The sequence below is a fragment of the Phoca vitulina genome, unplaced genomic scaffold (genome assembly GCF_004348235.1).
Source record: "Phoca vitulina isolate PV1807 unplaced genomic scaffold, GSC_HSeal_1.0 scaffold4, whole genome shotgun sequence".
NCBI lineage: Eukaryota > Metazoa > Chordata > Mammalia > Carnivora > Phocidae > Phoca > Phoca vitulina.
In genome coordinates, this window is record NW_022589707.1 from 36,703,949 (window position 1) to 36,724,583 (window position 20,635).

The window sequence follows — 20,635 nt, forward strand, 5'->3', positions numbered from 1 at the left end:
TCCACCTCAGCCTGATTTTTTTTTTTTTTTTTTGAGTGATCCACTCCATACAGGCTCTTGCCTTTGAAGTCCCTCCCTCTCAGGTGGCTCTTGCGGGCTGGACAGAAATACGTTTCTGGCTGGTTCCCTCCTGTGTGGGAGCATTCACTTATCCCTGGCTCTGACAGACTCTAGGAGTACAGGCCATTACAACAAAACCACTTTTTAAAAATTTCATCTTTATGGGACACCTGGGTGGCTCAGTCGTTAAGCATCTGCCTTCGGCTCAGGTCATGGTCCCAGGGTCCTGGGATCGAGCCCCGCATCGGGCTCCCTGCTCGGTAGGAAGCCTGCTTCTCCCTCTCCCATTCCCCCTGCTTGTGTTCCCTCTCTCAGTGTGTTGTCTGTCAAATAAATAAAATCTTTTAAAGAAAATTTCATGTTTATGGTGTTATAACTGGCAAAATTCTAAAATATTTAAAGTGTACATTGTGATTGGATATACATATACGCTGTAAAAGGATTTTCCCCATCTAGTTAGTTAATACACCCATCACCTTACATATTTATCTTTGTGTGTTTGTGAGAACGCTTAAGAACACTTAAGTTCTACTCTCCGAAAACTTCGATTATAAAAACTATAAAAAAGGTGGAACACTTCATGAATTTGCATGTCATTCTTGTACAGGGGTCATGCTAATATCCTTACTGTTCCAATTTTAGTGTATGTGCTGCCGGTGGAGCATAGCAGAGCCACTTCCGTCCCACGGAATATCCTTTGTGGCTTGGATCAGGCCTCAGTCTTCCGCAGAAAACACATTCTCCAGGTGACCCCGTGAAAGGTCCCTCTTGCTTGGTGAGAAGGTAGCGCTCCGCCGTACCCATTCCCTCGGAGGCAGAGGGCACAGCAACAACTCTTCCAGACACCCTCTTCACTCTTTTCACCCTTTTGTATTCTTTAAGTGGGTAAGGGCCCCAGTCATGAAGCCAATTCTCTCTTTTCCTTCCCTCAACTTAGTAGGATACCCATCCCTGAATTGAACTGAAACTGGAAGATTCCTTATTTAACATCTATTATGTACGTTTAACATTCTATGAATTTTTTTTTAGATGTTAATCATTGTTATGAGCTGAACTGTGACCCCTCGAAGGTTCTTTTCGATGGACTGAGAATCAATTAAGAAATCAATTGACAGATTAACAGGAGAAAATCAAATTTAATAGCATACATATGGTAATGCACACAGACATGGAAATTCCAAAGACAGGGAAAATGAGGTTTCTGTGTCATTCTGAACTAAGGAGAAGGGAGTAGGGGTCAGGGACTTGAGAGGAAAGGAATGCAGTTCATAGGGCAGTAAGAAGAGCAGATGTTTGCCCCGCCGTACACATGGGTCACTCAGGTAAAATGGATCTCTCCTTATTCTGGGAAAGACCCCCACTTAAGAGTTCTTCTAAGTGTTTAAAGCATGGGCAAAAGTTTCTCTTGAGCCCGTAGGGTCTTGCCTTCAGCTCAAAATAATCTTCATGCCAGAGTGGCCCATCTTGGGGTGGCCTACCCTCGGCCCCTACATGCTTTTGAATGATAAGCAAGCTTTCCCATCTCTTGAGTCTTGGTCTGTGTGTTCTGTGTCCTCTGTGGCCGGTCCAGCCCTGCCTTGTGGGCGATATGACCTCCATCTAGTATTCAAGATGGACACTGGCTTCGCTCTCACTAGACACTCCCCAACCAGTTAAAATTATCATTTCTTTTTTTTTTTTAAGATTTTATTTATTTATCTGAGAGAGAGCGCGCACAAGGGGAGGGGCAGAAAGAGAGGGAGAGGAAAAAGCAGACTCCCCGCTGAGCAGAGAGCCCAGCGCCCAGCTTGATCCCAGGACTCTGGGATCATGACCCCAGCTGAAGGCAGAGGCTTAACTGACTGAACCACCCAGGTGCCCCCATTTCTAATTTAAACACATCTCAACTTTTTATGGCTTCCTTGTAAACACCAACAATTACTCCTTATAAGCTGGTGCTGTTTTTGAAACTTGAGTGAGTTTCCTTCCTGGAGGTGACTTCTGACAAAAAGTCCTTCCTTTCTTCTATTTTAAGATAACATCAGATGTTCTCTGGGTACTATATGAGTAAGTGGAAAGCCCACTATTGAGTCTATATTTAGAAAAGGGAGGGGGCAGGGAATCAAGATTTAAATACAACTGCTTAAGTGGCTCAATGCTATTACACAGGCTTTTAAAAATATCTCTGTATCCCAACTTTAATTTATATCAGCACTCAGATTTATGACCTTTTAGGACCTGTTTTTAATTCACTTGTTTTGTAAAGCATATTCCCCCGAACTCTTGTGGCATTTCCTGATGATTTTTCATAAAGTAGTAATTTATACACTGTCTTGTATTGTTTACTGTTACGTGTGTTCTTTAAGGGTCTAGATTTGTACATATTTCTTTGTCTTTTATTTTTAAGATTTTATTTATTTGAGAGAGAGAGCATATACATGGCAGGGGTGGAGGGAGTGAGGGGCAGAGGGAGAGGGAGGGAGGGAGGGAGGAAGCCTGTTATGGGGCTGGATCCCAGGACCCTGGGATCATGACCTGTGCCGAAGGCAGACGCTTAACCTACTGAGCCACCCACGTGCCCCCTTTGTCTTTTTTATTAGTTGCACCTAGGAGAGACAGAGACCCAAAATCAGTGTCTTTAATAAACAATAAACATTCTATTTTTCTAATATAAGGAGAGGTCTAAAAAGTAGGCAGTTGCTGGTATTAATTAGGGAGTACAAGGATATCAAGACAGAGGTCTTTGAAATTCTCTTGGCTTTTCTCTTGGTCACAAAATGGCTGTTGCAGTCCTGGCCAACATGTCCATCTTCCAGGGAGGAGGATACTCAATTAAGTAAAGCAGAACTTTCTCCTCACATGTATTTGGAGAGAACAGTGTCATATAGCTACCCTAACTGTGAAGCTGAGGAATTTTTTGGCTGAGCAAATGGCCACCCTCCAACAAAATTGAGATTCTATTAGTAGGAAAGGAAGGAAGGAATTAGGTAATAAGCAGTCTACCATGCTATACCATAGTTCCTATTCCTTTTCCATATCATTTGCCACTCAGTAAATTCATTTACTATTTGATCAAATAAAAGCACATATATATAATCTGGTATTACTGGTGGTCAGTTGGCTGGTAGAAAAATAGAGCATTCCAACTGTTACAAATCTTTGGTAATACAGCAGGACAGAATACAGACTCAGAATAGCTTTGCCCTTCTGTCCACCCCAAGCATGAAGATTTATTCCTTCACACCTAAAATACCTAGGTCTTCAATAATTCTTGAGATATCACCACTGTCTTCATATATACTAATGAGATTTAGAAACTAGTCTCACAATTATGTGTCACAACTATTAAAAGTTAGAGTCCTAATGATGTGAAATGTTGGGGTTCGGAGAGAACGGTCAAGAAAGAATCCTCGAGGGGCACCTGGGTGGCTCAGTCAGTTAAGCAGCTGCCTTCGGCTCAGGTCATGATCTCAGGGTCCTGGGATTGAGCCCCACATCGGGCTCTCTGCTCAGCAGGGAGTCTGCTTCTCCCTCTCATTCTCCCTTTGAGCTCTCCCTCTCTGTGTGTGTCTCTCTAGTAAATAAATGTTAAAAAAAAAAGAATTCTTGAGGCATCTTAAGTGCAAAAAAGGGTGGTTTCATTAAAGCACAGGGACAGAACCCATGGGCAGAAAGAACTTCACTGGGATTGTGAGGAGTGACTAATTATATACTTTCAAATTGGAAGGGGGTTAGGGATAGCATAAGTCTCTAAGGAATTTGGAAGCAAGGTTTCCAGGACCTTGAGGGACTAGCTGTTGTTAGGAAAAGGTCATTTATTACTGTCTTAGTACAACCTTAGTCATGAGACCCTTCAGATGTATATCAGTGGACCATATGCTTGGAGGATGATTGCTAACATATATCTTGGGGGGAAGGGGTAGAGATAAAGGAAGTTTCCAAAAGGATTTTCATATGTTAAAGTAGACTTACAAGATCCTGGATGTTGGGCTAATGTCAATCTAAGGTTGCCTTTTGCCTTTAGCAAAGTATTAACTTTGAGGTAGTTGAGTTCCTGGAGGAAGATCACCCTGCCTGTCCCAAGTACTTGTCAATGGACTGTAAGTTATAAGGAAGCTTAATTTTTTTTTTTCCTTTTGCCTTTGTTCTCCACATCATTAACAGTACTTCTACAATGAATGAATATAAATGTTGGGAGAGAGATCTCAAGGAAAGGCTATGTGAAATTCAAAGGAATAGATTACATTGGGTAATATTTGATGGCTGTGGTGTTTGAAGGATAACAATCATGATTGGTCAGTCTAAATAAAATATATTGTAAAATAAGGGGAATATATTAAACTCTTAACATTGGCAAAGAATATGTTCAAGGTCATCTTGAATCCCCAGATTTGCAAATATGGAGATATTTATACCAGGCGTATGACTTTGTCTTTGCAAATCACATTTGTCATGTTTCCAATGTATTATCCTCACTCAACTTTAATCACATTTTCAGCTTCAACAATTATCTAATGAGCTGTTTTTATGTTAGCCAGAATACTTCCTGAAACAGCTGGAGTTTTTACAAAACTTTTTTAAGCTTTTAGTTGGGAATTCATTTACACAACAGATGGAGCCGCCCCTGAACCAGATGCTATCATATTTTTTGTTTGTTTGTTTTTAAGTAAGCTCTAGGCCCAATGTGGGGCTTGAACTCAAGACTCTGAGATCAAGAGTAGCATGCTCTACCGACTGAGTCAGCCAGGGACCCGATAGTATTTTTAATTTATCTAGAAAGTCTCTTTTCTAGGTAAAAATCATCATATCCTTAGATCCTTTACTTTAAGCCCTCCAGGTGATTCCCAGTGAAGGCTAAAATTTGAGAACCGTAGAAGTAAAGAATTGAAATTCTTGCCCCCAGCAAAATTACAAAGTTTACAAAATGTATTTTATTTTATTTTTTTTATTTTTTAAAGATTTTATCTATTTATTTGACAGAGAGAGACATGGCGAGAGAAGGAGCACAAGCAGGGGGAGCGGGAGAGGGAGAAGCAGGCTTCTCGCGGAGCAGGGAGCCCGATGCGGGGCTCGATCCCAGGACCCTGGGATCATGACCTGAGCCGAAGGCAGACGCTTAACGACTGAGCCACCCAGGCACCCCTACAAAATGTATTTTAAAAAAATCCAGTTTAATTGCTCACAAATAGGCAAAACTGGGGACTGCCAAGCACTGTGTGGAGAGAGAAATCCGAGTGATGAGGATATAGAAAAATGGGCACTTTTGTTTACTCTGTTGGAGGCGGTATATACATCGGTTAAATAAATTATAGTGCATTGGTTACACTGTGGTGCATTTGTATAATAAAACATTGTGCAGCTTTAAAAACAAGAAAGTAGGGGCACCTGGGTGGCTCAGTCAGTTAAGTGTCTGACTTCGGCTCAGATCATGATTGATGTAGGAAAGACATCAGGGTTCCAAGCTGACAGCCAAGAAAGAATTCTTGAGGCGTCTTTGGTGCAAAAAGGTGGTTTTATTAAAGCACGAGGACAGGACCCGTGGGCAGAAAGAGCAGCACTGGGGTCATGAGGAGTGGCCCATTATACACTTTCAAGTTGGGAGAGGGGTAGGGATAGCGTTAAGTCTCTAAGGAATTTTGGAAGGAAGGTTTCCAGGACCTTGAGGAGCTAGCTATTGTTGGGATAAGGTCATTTATTACTGTCTAATAAAACCTGAGTCATGAGACCCTTCGGATGTATATTGGTGGGTCATATGCTTGGGGGATGATTGCCAACATGTATCTTGGTATGTTAAAGTAGACTTACAGGGTCCTGGGGGTTGGGCTAAGATTGCCTTTGCCCTTTACAAGGTATTAACATCGAGGCAGCTGAGTCCCTAGAGGAATGTCACTCTGCCTGTTTTAAGGACTTGTCAATGGGCTGTACGTTATAAGGAAATTTAATAATTTTTCTTCTGCCTTTGTTTCCCATGTCAGTGATCTCAGGGTGCTGGGATTGAGTGCTGCCTCAGGCTCCCCACTAAGTGGGGAGTCCGCTTGTCCCTCTCTCTCTGCCCTTCCCCCCGCTTGTGCTCACATGTGTGCTCTCTCTCTCTCAAATAAATAAATCTTTTATAAATAAATACATACATACATACAAGAAAGTAAATCTGAGTTAACATTTTAAAAAGTTCAAAAGATAGTAACTAGGGGGAAAAAGCACATTGTAGAACAGTTGTGGCTCCAGGGAGATACACATGTATGTGCTTTTATGTCATTGGAAATTCTTGAAAAACTGCGCTAGTTGTTTGTAGTTGTTCCTAGTAATGATAGAACTTGAGAGGATGAGAATGAGGAAGGAGACTTGTACTTTTTCATCCTTCAATGTTCCGCACTGTTTGAAATAGCATGAACATGTATATTTTTTTAAAAAACGGTTAATTGAAAGCAACATTTTAAAAAAATGTTGGGGGGCGCCTGGGTGGCTCAGTCGTTAAGCGTCTGCCTTCGGCTCAGGTCACGATCCCAGGACCCTGGGATCGAGCCCCGCATCGGGCTCCCTGCTCCGCGGGAAGCCTGCTTCTCCCTCTCCCACTCCCCCCTGCTTGTGTCCCCTCTCTTGCTGTGTCTCTGTCAAATAAATAAATAAAATCTTTAAAAAAAAAAAAAGTGTTGGGACCACATTGTAGAAACGTTTGTATTATCAGTAGTGAGGTGTTTGTAATTAACTTGCTGAAGAGTCTTTGAGAGTTAAATTCATTTTCAAAAAGTGATAAGATCTGGAATGCATTTTAATTGCTTAATCTGGTAGCTGAAGTACACTAAATTAGCATAACTAGAATCAAGAGGCAAGGAGTGTGAGGAAAAAATAATTTTCCATCTACCTTTCTAAGGTCTGTGCTGGGGACCCTATAACCAAAGATAGAATTAACAAGAGAAAAAGTTTTATTAACACATATACACGAGGGGCGCCTGGGTGGCTCAGATGGTTAAGCGTCTGCCTTCGGCTCGGGTCATGATCCCAGGGTCCTGGGATCGAGCCCCACATCGGGCTCCTGGCTAAGCAGGGAGCCTGCTTCTCCCTCTGCCTCTGCCTCTCCCCCTGCTCATGCTCTCTCTCTATCTCTGTGTCTCAAATGAATAAATAAAATCTTTAAAAAAAAAAACACATAGACACGAGAGATGCCTTGGGAATAGTGAGTAACTCTCTTAGATGGTTTAAAATTATACCATCTACAGCTATAAGCAAAAAGAAGGGCATGGAAGAGGCCTGTTGTTGGGTGGAAGGAGGAAAAAAATGGTAAACCAGAGTAAGGGTTGATAATGCAGATTTTAAGTGCACTCTCTCCATTGATTTGAGTTTGCCGTGCTTTCTTCATCTTTTTCTTCCTTCTCTTTTGGTACAGAGTGGAGACACACATAGAAATGGGGATTTCCTTTATAAATATAAATTTCCCTTGCAAAAGGGAACTTCTCTTTTCAGAGCTTCACCTGTGTCTCCTATTTCTCTGAAATAATCAGCTCAAAATAGTCGTCATGCCAAAGAGGCATATGTTGGGACAGCATTCTGTCACTGGAGAAGCAGGAATTGAAATAAGCCTGGATTAAAGAGAATGAACCCTAGCCTGCTATGGGAGCCAGAGAAAGAGGACAGAACATTGACTGATCGCAGAGGTGAAATCTGTAGGATTTGAAAGGGAACAGGATTTGTAACCCCAGGATATGCCATCTTCTTTTTTCTTTAGCTAGAGATGGTACTTAAGATGATAACCTGACCCATTTCAGGGAGTGACTCCATTTTCCTGGGTATCTCCCATGTATTCAGGAGGGATGCATGTTATTAAATTCGTGTTTGTTTTTCTCCTATTAATCTGTCTTTTATTATAGGAAGGTTTCAGCCAAGAACCTAGAAAGGTAGAGGAAAAATTATTTTTCCTCTCCCACAGATTTTCTAATTTTTGCAAAGTGTCTTAGATTATCCTTAATTCATCATAGCAGTTTGAATGTTCCCTACAGTTTATGTTAAATCATTTCCATAGATTTCTCTTTTGTTTGCTTTTAAAGTAATTCGGACATCACATTATTTAGAGTTACTGAATTAATAAGCCTATAAAGAATCTTAAATCCCATTTTAATCCTTATTGTCTTTTGAATTAGCGGTTGTAATTTATCTCTTCAGTACAGTGACTTAATTGAAATCTAATGTCATAAGCCTTACCTGAGGTTCCCACTGCTTTAAAAACAGCCATCAGGGAAATCTATACGATTCCATTTTTGTGTCAGCAGATGGCAGACTTCTCTGTGCTATGGCTTGGTGCTAGCTTTCTAAATTACCTTTCTTGTTTTATTTTTATGTTTACTCTCTCACTGTTGCTTCAACCTGAGGGGAGCAGAATTTGTCACCCCAAAGTCTGCCACTTTGGTATGGGGATTATTGTGAACTGAAGGCAGTCAAGACCCAGAGCGGTCAGGAAGAGCTTTTTAACTCCCTTTTACCTGCCTAAAAGAATTTGGAAAGGGGGCCTGTACCAGGAAGAGAGCTATTACCAGAGATTACTCTTTTATCTGAGATACTTACCTGCATGAAGGCAAACATTGCTTTTCTCATTTTCCTGGAATTGCCTTCCTCCCCTTTGAAGCCCCAAGCCTCTCCTTTCTCCTGAGCTCAAGATGGTTTATAAGCCTCAATTGCCTGACTGCCTTTGGGTCTCGAATCTTTGTGGGTTCCCATATGTGTGAAATTAAGGATTTCTTTTTCTGTTAATCTGTCTTTTTATTATGGGATGGATGGCCTCAGCAAAGAACATAGAAGGGTACAGGGAAAATTATTTTTCCTCCCCTAAAACCATTAATCTATAAAATCTAAACCAACTTTGACAGTCTTCTGCTGTTACAGATTTAAATGCCATGGTCTATTTTTTCACATGTGTTGTTTATCTTCCTCATATTTCAAGGTGCTAATAGATTACAGAGTTGTTTGTTGGTTGATTGGAAGGTTGCTTAATGGAAGGTTGTGTGGCAAGTTCCTGCTTGTGAGTGGGTGGAAGTAGATAGTCACATGTGGGTTGTGGTGAGATCCTTCCTGTCCCCACTTTATCTCTGAAGCTTTGTCATGGCACAGCCCTCTCATTTATTTTACTTCAAATGCCCTACCCAGGACCGGGGTTCAGAACACCATCATCCAAAAAAAAAAAAAAAAAATCATTATCTTCTTATACAGTCTTCCCCCGAACAGTTTATGTTTATCTAGATTTCTCTGTCACAGTGTTCTAAGGGAATGAGGCACTCGATCAATTTTGATGGAGATAGGAAAAGTTTGAGAACCTAAGCATTACAGCATAGTGAAATGTTACAAAAAAGAAACCTACAGAAGTCACATTAAGATAATAGGGGGGGAAAGAAAACAGGGGGCTACACTGGGACTAGAACTAGAAAACAATTAGAAACTGATTCCCATTTGGGTTAGTTGGGCACTGCCCTATTATCTGTTGTTTTTTTTTTTAAGATTGATTTATTTATTTGAGAGAGAGAGAGAGAGAGCACGAGAGGGGGGAGGGTCAGAGGGAGAAGCAGACCCCCGCCAAGCAGGGAGCCTGATGCAGGACTTGACCCTGGGACTCCAGGATCATGACCTGAGCCAAAGGCAGTCGCTTAACCAACTAAGCCACCCAGGCACCCCCCCTTTTTTTTTTAAAGATTGATTTATTTATTTGAGAGAGAGAGAGAGCATGAGAGGAGGGAGGGTCAGAGGGAGAAGCCCCTATTATCTGTTAACCAGGGGAAGGGAACTAAAATTTTGGGGTGTCTACTTATGGCCACATTCACAGTGCATGACCTTATTTAATCCTTAAAAACACAGTCCAGCTGGTAAATTGTCATAATTTTTATTAATTTGCTTAGGATGTAGCTTAGTAAGTAGCAGAGCCAGCACTCAGTCCGACTTTAGCTCTCTCTGAAGCTTTTAAAGAAAGCATGCTTCTCAGTTGGGAACACCAATTGCGTTAATGAAGTGTTCCTGTGTTGCTGATCTTTAAAAATTTTTCTCTCTTGAGGCGCCTGGGTGGCTCAGTGGGTCAAGTCTGCCTTTGGCTTAGGTAATGATCCCGGAGTCCCAGGATCGAGCCCCACAACGCATCTGTGCTCCCCACTCAGTGGGGAGTCTGCTTCTCCCTCTGCCCTTCCCTGCTCTCATGCTCTCTCTCTCACTCTCTCAAATAAATAAATAAAACCTTTAAAAAATAATAAAATAAAAATTAAGAAAATAAAAATTTTATCTCTTTCCAAGCTAATTAAATATTTTATTCTATTTCATTCTTTGTGCAGAACTATGTACCATATATATGTATGTATGTGTATATATATAATATGATGTATAGAGAGAGAGATATCCATGTGTATGTACATGGTTTTGTCACATAGGCCTAGTTTTTGTAGGATGGGGAAATCTATCTGGTGTTCCATAATTATTCAGTTATTCTGTGCTTTTTAAGTATTGTAGCTTATATAGTAAAGATAAAGTAACTTCTTTAATAAGTTACGTAATTGATGATTTGAACTTTAGAGTATCTTGTTAGGGAATGAAGTCATAAATATATAATGTTTGAGAGTTTAGTAGTTGGCGAATCCTTGGTTCTGACTCAGCCCTGCCACATTCCGATGGTTTAACTTTGGACAATTTCTAAGTCTCAATTTCCAGTTCTCCAGAATGGAGAAGATTCACCTAAAAAATCTTCTGCCCCCTTGTTTCTTTCAGGGTATTATATTAGGAATATGTTCTGTCTTTGCGTTTGTATTTTTTATTTCACTTAGTGTTTTAAATAATTATACTTTCGGAGAATTCCAACAGTATATTCTAAATATCTATGTGGGTTGTTAAGATTAAAAAAGAGATGATATGCATACAGTCTCAAACTGTTTACCACATAGTATTCAATAAATGTTAATTCTCTTTTCAGCTCCTTTCGTGAAACAAAGCTATTCTTTTCCCAACTTTCTTTTATTTATTTCTTAAATTTATTTATTTTTATTTAAATTCAGTTAACATACAACGTATTATTGCTTTCAGAGGTAGAGGTCAGTGATTCATCAGTCTTATATAATACCCAGTGCTCATTACATCACGTGCCCTCCTTAATGTCCATCACCCAGTTACCCCATCCCCCAACCCCCGCTCCTCCAGCAACCCTCAGTTTCTTTCCTATGCTTAAGAGTCTCTTATGGTTTGTCTCCCTCTCTGATTTTGTCTTGTTTTATTTTTTCCTCTGTTCCCCTATGATCTTTTTTGTTTCTTAAATTCCGCATATCAGCGAGATCATATGATAATTGTCTTTCTCTGATTGACTTATTTCGCTTAGCATAACACCCTCTAGTTCCATCCACATTGTTGCCAATGGCAATATTTTATTTTATTTTTTGATGGCTGAGTGGTATTCCATTATATATATATATACCAGATCTTCTTTATCCATTCATCTGTCGATGGACATCTGGGCTCTTTCTATAGTTTGGCTATTGTGGATGTTGCTGCTATGAACATTGGGGTGCACGTGCCCCTTTGGATCACTACATTTGCATCTTTGGGGTAAATACCCAGTAGTGCAATTGCTGGGTCATAGGTTAGCTTTATTTTCAACCTTTTGAGGAACCTCCATACTGTTTTCCAGACCGACTTTCTTTTAGACAGGATGTTGTCTTGTAAGAGATTCAGATTAAGTAATGATTTAACAACTGTCTCTAAACAATATTCTCTTTGAGCTCTCAGGTTTGGAAAAGAAGAATGTCTAGTTAGAGCATCATACATCCTTGAAGTTAAAAGATTGGGAATAGAAAGATATCCAGCGTTATCCCAAATGTTGAGTAATGGTTTTGTCTTTTTATTTATTTATTTATTTTTAAAGATTTTATTTATTTATTTGACAGAGAGAGACACAGCAAGAGAGGGAATGAACACAAGCAGGGGGAGTGGGTAGAGGGAGAAGCAGGCCCCCTGCCGAGTAGGGAGCCCGATGTGGGGCTCAATCCCAGGACCCTGGGATCATGACCTGAGCCGAAGGCAGATGCTTAACGACTGAGCCACCCAGGTGCCCTGGTTTTGTCTTTTTTTTTTTTTTTTAATTTTATTTATATGAGAGTGAGAGCATGAGCAGAGGGAGAGGGAGGAGCAGGCGCCCCGCTGAGCACAGAGCCCAACATAAGGCTCCATTCCAGGACCCTGAGATCATAACCCCAGCCGGAGTCATGCTTAATTGACTAAGCCACCCAGGCGCCCCTGAATAACGGTTTTTAACCTGAGGACCTCGCAGTCTGGGGCCTAATCCCTGCCTGCCTGCTATAATAATTTGTAGAGGGGTAAATTGACCTGAGTAGCATACTTACAAGCTTGGCATATATAATTATATCATTTTCAGTTACTGAAATTTAATTTTGCTAAAGTCGTATGGGAAACATGTTTTTTTGTAAAGGATAAAGCTTCTATGCATTCGATTCATTTATATATAACTATTAAGTATCATTTTTCCCAACCTGAGATCATACTGTAACATTGTTTTTAATAAGATTACTCACTTATTTTTTTTTAAGATTTTTTTTTTTTTTTAAGATTTTCTTTATTTGAGAGAGCAAGACAGAGCAGAGAGAGAGCACAAACAGTAGGGAGGGGCAGAGGGAGAGGGAGACGCAGGCTTCCCGCTGAGCAGGGAGCCCGATGCGGGGCTTGATCCCAGGACCCTGGGATCATGACCTGAGCCGAAGGCAGACGCTTAACCGACTGAGCTACCCAGGCGCCCAAGATTTTTATTTATTTATGAGAGAGAGAGAAAAAGAGAGAGAGAGCACAAGGGTGGGAGGGGCAGAGGGAGAAGCGGGCTCCCTGCTGAGCAGAGCAGGAGGCGGGACTCCTTTCCAGGACGCTGGGATCAGGACCTGAGCCAAAGGCAGACACTTAACCAACTGAGCAGCCCAGGCGCCCCAAGATTATTCACTTATTAATTTATTCCTTCCTAATTTTATATTTATTTTAGTGACTATATTATATTCCTTTATATCATATATGTGTTATAATTTCTTCAGCAAGTTCTTCACTGTTGAACATTTAGATTGTTTACCATTTTTCATTATAATAAATAATGAGTCAGTAAACATTTGTGTTGCATCTGTGCAAGTCCATGACTGTTTAAGTGGGATGCTGGATCAAAGGGCATGTACAAATCTAAGGCTTTTGAATGTGCTTCCAGGTTACCTTCTGAAAAGGTTGTACCGATTTACATTTCCACTAGCAGTACATACAAGTACCTAGCTCCCTGTTTTCCTGGGAATAGGTGTCTTTTTTTTTTTCTTATTTTTGCCAAATGATAGTTGTTTTTTCTTAAGTATTCATTACTTTTGAAATTGAACTGTTAAAAATAATTGGCCATTTATTTTCTTCTTTTCTGAATTGTCTTAGGTTCTTTTTCTTGATTTGCAAGGGCTTTTATAAAATGTTTTTAACTGTAGAAATATGTTAGAAATGTATTTTTCCAAGTTTTTTTTTTGTTTTCACTTTCATTTTTGCGTAGTCTATGTATGACCCTCCTCTCAAATCTTTAAGTGGCTGCTGTTGGTGCTGCTGCTTTTTATTGAGGTACAGCTGACATGCAGTGTTCCATTAGTTTCAGGTGTACAACATAGTGACTCAAGAATTCTACACGTTACTTGCCTTGACAAGTTTAGTCACCATACGAAGTTATTACAATTGACCATATTCCCTGTGCTCTACTTTTTGTCTCCGTGATTTTATTTCATAACTGGAAGTTTGTACTTCTTAATCCCTTTTTATCTTTTTAGCCCATTTCCCCACCCACCTAAATGGCTTCTTTAAACCATGTCCTACTACTTCATAATGTTTTACAGAGCTTTATTTGTATATGACTCCTCATTTACACATTATGACTTCATTCGATATCCAGAGTGGGAGGAGAATATAGCATATTGTTTAAGTAGTTTGTGTAGCTTACTCATTAGTTTATCCTCACAGGCAAAGAATGAGGAAGGCTACTCCAGAAAACGTAGTAAGGTGGAGGGGCGCCTGGGTGGCTCAGTCGTTAAGCGTCTGCCTTCAGCTCAGGTCATGATCCCAGGGTCCTGGGATCGAGCCCCGCATCAGGCTCCCTGCTCGGCGGGAAGCCTGCTTCTCTCTCTCCCACTTACCCTGCTTGTGTTCTCTCTCTGGCTGTCTCTCCCCGTCAAATAAATAAATAAAATTAAAAAAAAAAAAAAAAAAACGTAGTAAGGTGGAATTTTGCCTCAAGAGATAATTTTCATTTTACCTTCCATAAACATGACTTAACATATGCCATGTCTATTTTGTCAAAAGATATAGTAGCATTATATACACTTCTGCTTTCTTATATTTTGGGACATGTAACCTTTTAAAAATATTATTTGTTTCCTTCTGGGTATAATATAGATTTATTACAGAAAATTTAGAAAATACCAAGGAGCATGAAGAAGAAAATAGAGACACCTGTGACCCTTTTATTCCTCTGTGATGAATGTTAATTGATTTTTATAATATATTTGATTCAGCCATGTTCAATGATTATCTGTGCTATTGAATTTAGTTTTTTACTGGTTTATTACTTAGGACTTTTATATCTATATTCATAAGTGAACTTAGGTTATGTTTCCTCTTTTTGTACTATTTTTGACAGGCTTTGTTTCAGGATTTTATACTAGTTAGTTTCATAAATGGAATTGGATAGCTTAACCTTTTTTTATGTGCTGTTAAACAGTTTATCTAGCATGGGGCCATCTGTTCTTTAAAAGTTTGAAAGAGTTCACCAGCATGACACTTGACCATAAAAAGCACTTTGAAGGCCATTCTCTGATAAACCTATTTTTATAAGGTCTATTCTGATGAGCACATATTCCCTTGTTGGACATAATATACGTTACCAAGAGTTTGCATAGGTTAAATTAAGTACTTTGGTTTAACATACTGAGTTTATTAATATTGAAAGATGTTTCAAAAGGACTATATTTTGTGGTTTCTTCTATTTACATACTTTTAAAACTCAAGTTATCACTTATCATCCATGTAATTTCAAGTAATTCTTTGCTACAAGTTACTCGTTTATGAACTTGAATCTCTCCAAATAATTTACTTCATCATTTTCTTACCTTACTATTTTTTTTAAAAAGATTTTATTTATTTATTTGACAGAGAAAGACACAGTGAGAGAGGGAACGCAAGCAGGGGGAGTGAGAGAGGGAGAAGCAGGCTTCCCGCTGAGCAGGGAGCCCGATGTGGGGCTTGATCCCAGGACCCTGGCATCATGACCTGAGCCGAAGGCAGACGCTTAATGACTGAGCCATCCAGGCGCCCCTCTTACCGTACTATTTTTTTAAAGATTTTATTTAATTATTTGAGAGAGCGAGAGCGTGCAAGAGAGAGCATGAGCAGGGGGGAGAGGGAGTGGGAGAAGCAGACTCCCTGCTGAGCAGAGAGCCTATGTGGGGCTCTATCCCAGGACCCTGGGATCATGACCTGAACTGAAGGCAGACACTTAACCTACTGAGCCACCCAGATGCCCCATTTACCTTACTATTTTTTAAATGCGTTTATCCGGCATAGCAAAAAGAGGATAGTAAGTTAAGTCTTTGTACTCTCCATTTAGAGGTAGCAGATATAATACACCAATAACATAACCATTTTTGCCATTTTTAATATGACCCATACCCAAATAGCAATCCTAAACAATACTGTTTCTTTTCAACAGACAGAATACCAACTGTGTGTTATGGAAGGAGTCCAAAATTAAAACAAAGTTTTTCTTATTCCATTTCAGGCACAGAGATCCAGATATAATAAAATGGAAACAATTTCAGTGCTAAGCGTCTTGAAATATTAGAACATAGTTCCTTTGAGAGGAGAGCTAGGAAAGACTCCCTTGTTTATGATATTTTCTTACATCCAAGTTTCTTGAACTTGACCTACCTATTGCAACATAAATGTCATTGCCTCTAAAGGAGTTTAAACTACAGAATTTATTACTTTTTAAGTTAAAAAGATATAAACTATGTTCAAGAACTTCGAGTTTCTGAAAATTAAGTCAATCCTAGATTGTTGCAGAGTTTTTAAGAAATGCATTGAGATTAGAACCATAGGTTTTCCTCCGTTTGCATATATGTATACAAATTCATAAATGCAGCAATCAACTTCACTAACAGTCACCTAATGGGATAAGTTTTTGGAATGATTTTAAATGTAAGAAGAAACTTACAGAAAATCTTTACTTCCTGTTCATTTCCCCAAAATGTAATAATTCATTGTTTCATCTCTGTTTTTGCTCCTTAAACATTTAAAATCATATTCATATAACTATAGGAAACAAAATGAGGGTTCCTGGAGGGGAGATGGGTGGGGGAGATGGGGGTAATTGGGTGATGGGCATTTAAGGAGAGCATATGATATGATGAGCACTGGGTGTTATATGCAACTGATGAATTCCTGAACTCTACATCTGAAACTAATGATGTACTATATGTTGGCTAATTGAATTTAAATAAAAAAATAATAAATTAAAAAATAAAATCACACTCATATAAACATTAATAGCATCTGTTTCAATTCTGTTTTGAATAGTCACAGTGCTGAAGTTCATTGACTGTTGTCTTCTTTAGAGAAGTTTTAAGAGAAGTCAGATGCCTAGATGGATGTTTTGCATGTTTAAAAAATAATCTTTTATTTATACAGCAATTACAGCAATTAGCAGGAACAAGTTTTGCAAGAGTCCTTATAGAGGACTCACCTGAATGGTTTCCTTATATGATTTTATTGTTTTGTTTGGAATAATTTCCTAGAGTGTCAGTCAAGTTCAGATTGAAGTTTAAAAATACATTCCATAGCCAAATAATAATTGGATTGTGGTAAGCTAAGTGAGTTAGTAGTTAAGTCTTAGATTGGATAATTGAGAAATAAATTATCCTTACTACAGGTTTTATGTAGAATTATGAAGTGATTTCTTTCACATTCAACTATTAATTAATGTAATACTTTTATTCCCTTTACTTCCCTGCCCCCAGATTAAAGGCAAAATGAATGAATCAATCAATAAGTTACTAAGGTTTAAGATTTGATTTTCTGTGGGCTTTTTGTTTTTTCAGTATTTCAAAATTTTGAGAAACTCTTTAATGGCAAAATATGAAGTGGTCATTTTTAGCTTTTCAAGTTGATTGAATAATTGACAGTATCTAAAACGTTGTAACTCGTTCCTCAGAAGTACAAATGGGTATCTCTTTCTCCATTGATAAAAGACAGCCAGTTACAGTATTATAAGGGGAGAAAAAGCTTCCAAAGATGTGAGTCCTGTAGGAGAACTTCTCTGCTCTTTGGCATGTCAGTTGCAGGTGTAGCTTTTCCTTTCAGAGCTTTATGAGTGATTTCTGTTTGTATGACCAAGAGTAAAGAAACTCCCAAGGCAAACAGGAGCCTGTCAGAGTCCAGAGATCACAGTTCATTGTGCTGCTAAAAAAGCCTCCCTTTACATCTTCTTACTTCTAAATCCTTTATATTCCCTTTCAAAAACAAAACAGAACACAGTAGCTTAGAGCTATTTGAAACAAAATTCATTTTCTTTTACTCAGTACTTTGCTTGTATTTGTGTCCTTGTTCTTTTTTCTTGGCACAGTTTCAAAACATTATTCTTATTCACAGACATTTCTGGCCCTCTCATGTAAGTAATGTGTATATTATTGTCTAGAAGCAGCATGATATAATAAGAAGAAAAGTCACATAAGTAGTAAGTAACTTCTCCAGACCTTAGGTTCCTTACCAGTAATAAGGGGAGAAGTATTATATTTCTCATAAGGCTTTATGGAATAAATAGAATGTATTGTCGGGGAGTAAGAATATCCTGTCCCCTCAGGGTCCTTCTTGCTAGAATAAGAATCAAATTGCCATGAGACAGATTAACAGGAGAAAAATCAAACTTACTAGCATACATATGGGGAATGCACAAAGAAATTCCAAACACTGTCAGGCAAAATGAGGTATATGTCATTCTGAACTAAGGAGAAGGGGGTGTAGGGGTCTGGGTCTTCAAAGGGAAGGAATGTATTCCTCAGAAAGAATGAAAAAGTAAATGTTTGGTAAACAGATACTTGTTAGGTCACTTGGAAATGGTGGGACAAAGAGAGGACTTTGATCAAAGAGGCCTTGCTAGGTTCTTCTCCACGCACTATACCTAATTCATAGCATAATGTAGTTATCTCTGGGGTTAGCTCTCTTCCTGGAGCAGGACCTTTATCTAAATTCTTTTTACGCAGTTGTGGAGGGTGGGAGAGTGGGGGTAAGGAGCTTTTCCTAAATCTGCTGGATCTTGCTTGCTTTTAACTCAAAATAATCTTTATGCTAAAGTGAGCCATCTTGGGGCGCCTGGATGGCTCAGTCGGTTAAGCGTCTGCCTTCAGCTCAGGTCATGATCTCAGGGTCCTGGGATCAAGCCCCTCATTGGGCTCCCTCCTCAGCGGGGAGTCTGCTTCTCCCTCTCCCCCCTACCCCACCCCACCCCCGCTCCTGCGCTCTTTCTCAAATAAATAAATAAAATCTTTAAAAAATAAAAATAAAAAAGTGAGCCACCTTAGGGCAGCGTGCCCTTGGTCCCATAGTGTATAAAAGGCCATTGCATGCTTCTGAGATTCTGACAAGTTAAGAAAGTGCTTGAAAAATGTTAGTCCTTCCTGGAGGGACAGCCCACCAGGCATCCCATCCCACCCCATGCATTTATACACACTGGGTGGAACTGATCTTGTGGGAAAAGTTCCCTGTAAGCAGGGAGCAATGCTCCTATTTCCTCTCTTCTCTCCTTAGGCTAGCAGAGCAGAACACCAGCAGAGCCAAAGCCATCCTCCACCCCCTTGATAACATACTAGCCATCTTTCTTTTCATGCTGTATTTTGTTTTGCTTTAGGGCCAACTGGATTAATTCCTTGTTCTGTCTCCACTGTAGAAATCCTGTTTCAAGTAATCCACCCATGATATTGACCAGCTCCGGTTGTACTTTTTTTTTTTTTTTAATTTTCTTTTCTGATTATGGACATGGTTGATGCTACTGCTGTAACATTTGTAATAAGCCATTTTTTGTTTCCCAAGGAACTCATTTTATAAAACTCAGAAAATAAAAATGGCCCCTTAATCCCATCTGATACTATATTATATATTCTATTTTAGACTTTCCTATGCTTGTATAAAGAATTTTGCCCAAAAATTGGACTCTTGCTGTAGATACTCTCTTTCATTCAGTTGTAGATCATGTACACCTGAGTATATCTGTAAATATCGGTCTCACAGAGCCGTAGTGTCCAGTGATTTACAGGCATGGATTCTGAAGTCAGAGAGACCTGAGTTTGAATCCAGTTCTGCCACTTCTCAGCTACCGCCTTAATTTCTTCACCTGAAAAATGAGGATAATAATAGCACATACCTTCTGGGGTTATGAGTGTTATATGAGATGAAGTATGTCAAGTGTTTGAAGTACCTAACACACAGTAAACATACAATAAATTTTAGCTATTTATAATAATCATTTTTGGGAACTGTGTAATCTTATATTTTATGTGTATACCACAATGTATTCACTTCTCTTATGTTAATGAACATTTAGATATTGGGCATTTAGGTTGTTTACAGTTTCCCAGTATTATAAAACAAGTCTATGGGGCGCCTCGGTGGCTCAGTCGGTTGACCATCCCACTCTTGATCTCAGCTCAGGTCTTGATCTCAGGGTCATGAGTTCGAGCTCCATGTTGGGCTCCACTCTGGGCGTAGAGCCTACTTAAAACAAAAACAAAAACAAAAAAACAAGTCTATAGAAGTCTATAGTATATATCTTTGCAACTAAATCTTTGTGTACTGCCTTATTTCCTTAGGTTAAAATCTTTAGGATATAAAATTGGTGTGTCAAGGGAAATGTATATTTCTGAAGCTTTTAATAGGATCTCTAAATATTAGCCCTCCAAGAAAGAACTCTGACTCCAGCATCCTTTGTTGTTGTTGAGAATGACTTAAATCTTAAGTCATCTCTCTAAGTGATATCTTTAAAATTCTTACCATTGCTACCTATATTCATATATTACAGGACAGTTAAGTCATCATATTCATATGTAATACAGGAATATTTTCAAAAAGGATCACTTGGTAGCCCTTGAGCCTCCATTAGTCAAATATAAAAGATTTTCCTCATAGAGGAATGTTTTATTGTGAATCTTCTCATCTTATTAAAATAAGATAGCAGTGCCATTTTAACCTTTGGTAGATACCAAGTTTGGATAATTTGTTAGTGGCCTTTTAAAGAATCATTTAAACAGGGACGCCTGGGTGGCTCAGTCGGTTAGGCATCTGCCTTCAGCTCGGGTCATGATCCCAGGGTCCTGGGATGGAGCCCCACATCAGGCTCCTTGCTCAGCGGGGAGCCTGCTTCTCCCTCCGCCTGTGCTTGTGCTCTCTCTCTCTCTCTCTGACAAATGAATGAATAAAATCTTTAAAAAAAATCATTTAAAAAATTTTTTTATTGTTTTTAATAGAGCATGCTACTTCACAGTTTGATTACTGAAATGCTATGTGGGTTTGATTTCTCTTGAGC

General features: G+C 39.2%; 1 protein-coding gene and 1 non-coding gene across 3 annotated transcripts in view; one reads left to right on the forward strand and one right to left on the reverse strand.

Annotated features, from left to right (window-relative positions):
- The window catches only part of NT5C3A (5'-nucleotidase, cytosolic IIIA), a 50,414-nt gene that overhangs the window by 8,316 nt on the left and 21,463 nt on the right, over window positions 1-20,635 (forward strand). The window lies entirely within an intron of this gene.
- Window positions 623-725, reverse strand: LOC116631224. The gene has a single exon (XR_004299154.1). It is a non-coding gene; the product is annotated as a U6 spliceosomal RNA (small nuclear RNA).